Source organism: Notamacropus eugenii, chromosome 2, assembly GCF_028372415.1.
Source record: "Notamacropus eugenii isolate mMacEug1 chromosome 2, mMacEug1.pri_v2, whole genome shotgun sequence".
NCBI lineage: Eukaryota > Metazoa > Chordata > Mammalia > Diprotodontia > Macropodidae > Notamacropus > Notamacropus eugenii.
The window spans coordinates 134,441,368-134,444,416 of NC_092873.1; positions in this window are offsets into that span (position 1 = coordinate 134,441,368).

Sequence of the window (3,049 nt, forward strand, 5' to 3'; positions counted from 1 at the left end):
TACTGAAGAAAACAGCGACATAAAATACAGTATAGGCCAAAGAGTAAAAGAGGAACAAAAACTTATTGAAAAAAATGGTTCCTTAAGAATTAGAGTAAGTAAAGGAATCTAATGTGTGCATAAGGCATCAGAAAAAAATAAAGCAAAATCAAAAGAATGAAAAAAAAGTAAAAATATCTCATTAGAAAAACAAATGACCTGGAAAATAATTCCAGGAGAGAAAATGTAATCATTATTGAACTACCTGAAAGCCGTGACAAAAAAATGAACCAATCATTGTCTCTGCTCTGGTATTCTAGAACCAGAGAGTAAAAGAGAAAATGAAAGAATTCACTGATCACCTCCTGAAAGACATCACAAAACAAATACTCCCAGGAATAGTATAGTTAAATTCCAGAACTCCTGGGTCAAGGAGAAAATTTTGCCAGCAGCCAAAACAAACAATTCACTTTTGTGGAACAATAGTCAGAATACCAAAAAATTTAGCAATTTCTATATTAAAGTCTTAGAGGACTTGGATTATGATATTCTAGAGAGCAAAATGGCTAGGATTACAACCAAGAATGACTTACCCAACATAACTGAGTATAATATTTCAGGGGCAACATGGACATTAAGTGAAATAGAGAACTTTCAAACATTTCTGATGAAAAGACCATAGTTGAATGGAAAAAAAAAAAATTGACTTTCAAATACAAGACTTAAGAAAGGCAAAAAAATAAAAAGGTAAATAGGAAAGAGAAATCAGAAGGGATTCAATAAAGTTGAACTGATTACATTCCTACATGAGGGAATAATATTTGTAGCTCCTAGGACTTTTCTCATTATTAGGCTAGTTAGAATCAGTATATATACATAAAGGTCAAGGGTGTGAATTGAATGTGATGAGATGATTATCTAAAAAAAATAAAATTAAATGGTGAGAATGAGGAATTTTCTGTGAGAAGAAAATAAAATGTAGAATGGGATATATTACCTGATATAAAAGAGTCATGAAGTGGAGGGGAAGAATCGGGAAAAACAGAGGGAATGCATGAATCTTAATCTCATTGAAATTGTCTCATAGAGGGAATACATAGCCATTTTATTGTACAAGAGAGTAGAGAGGAGGGGCATAAGAGAATAGGGAGGGATAGAAAGGAAAGCAGATTGGGTGAGTGTTTGCAAAAATCAAAACACTTGAGAATAGACAGGGTAAAAAGAAAGAGAGAGCAGGATAAACAAGGCCAGATCAAGAAAGAGGGAAACACGTAGTTAGCATTTTTGTGGAAAAAAAATTAGAGTAAGTTTCTCAGATAAAGATCTCATTTCTCAATTATATAGAGAACTGAGTCAAATTGATAAGAATAGAAATCATTCCCCCATTTATAAATGATCAAAGGAAATGACCAAAGTTTTCAGATGAATTAAAGCGATCTATAATCATACAAAATGTTCTAAATCATTATTGTTTAGAGAAACACAAACTAAAACAACTCAGAACTAATAGCCCATACTTATCAAATTGGCTGACAGAAAAGGAAAATGATAAATTGTGGAGGGGATGTGGGAAAATTAAGACACTAATGTACTGTTGCTGAAATTACATAGTGATTCAGGCATTCTGGACAGCTGTTTGGAACTATGTTGAAAGGGCTATACAATCATTCATAGCCTTTGGTCAATCAATAACACTACTAGATCTATATCTCAAAGAGATGAAAAAAGGAAAACGGAATACACACACACCATTTATAGAAGCTATTTTACTCTTGTCAAAATATTGTAAACGGAAGGGATGTGCATCAATTGAGTAACAGTCGAACAAGCTGTGATAAAAGAATGCAATGGGATATTATGGTGCTATAAGAAACAATGAGTAGGTTGTTCTAAGAAAACTCTCGAAAGGTTTACATCCACTTTTGAAGTCAGCAGAACCAATAGAACACCGTACACAATAATAGCAATATTGTATGTGAATCAATTGTGAGTAACTTAGCTACTGTCAGCAACACACTGATCCAAGAAAATTCTGAATGACCTTTGAATAAAAATTTTTTCTGTCTCCAGAGAAAGAATTGGTCAAGTCAATGCAGATTGAAGCATACATTTTGTGCTTTATTTTTTCTTGTGATTTTTTGTAGTCTGTGTATTATTTCAAAACATGACTTACATGGAAATGTGCTTTGCATGACTACATATATATATATATACATATATATAATATATATGTATATATATATATATAATATATATATTATATATATACATATATATAATATATATGTATATATATATATATGTATATATATATATATATATATATATATATTACTAATGTCAGATTGTTTGCCTTCTCAGTGGGGAAATGGAAAGGAGGAACAGAGAGAATTAAGAACTCAATATTTGAAAAAAATATTAAATACTTCTCATATACAATTTGCAAAAACTAAAACATTGAATTACAAAAGTTTAATTACAAATTGAATTACAAAGTTTAACTTTATTGAATCCCTTCTGATTTCTCTTTCCTATTTACCTTTTTATTTTTTTGCCTTTCTTAAGTCTTGTATTTGAAAGCCAATTTTTTCTATTCAACTCTGGCCTTTTCATCAGAAATGTTTGAAAGTTCTCTGTTTCACTTAATGTCCATGTTGCCCTTGAAATATTAAATTTTGTCTAAAATTATTTTGTCCTTGAAAAAATAAATCACCATATCCATAGATGTTTGTATTTGTTCCTTAGAATTTGATTTGAGGCATTAATTTCAGGTTGTAGAACAATTCTGGGTGATGTAGTCTATAGTACTTCATTTAATCCTTCATTTATTTTAACCCCCTGTGTAGAGTTTTAAGACAGGAAAGCCAATTCATAAATATCATCTCATTGCTCTTCATAAAAACTCTGAGATGTAAGTCATTATCATTCCTATTCTAACAAATACAGAGTCTGAGGCAAACATTGACTAAGTACTATGTAAATGACAGTATTTGAATTCAGGTTTTTCTCAATCAAAGTCCAAACATCTATCCTGTCTACCACTTGGCTCCTTCACGGTCCAATTTTTAGT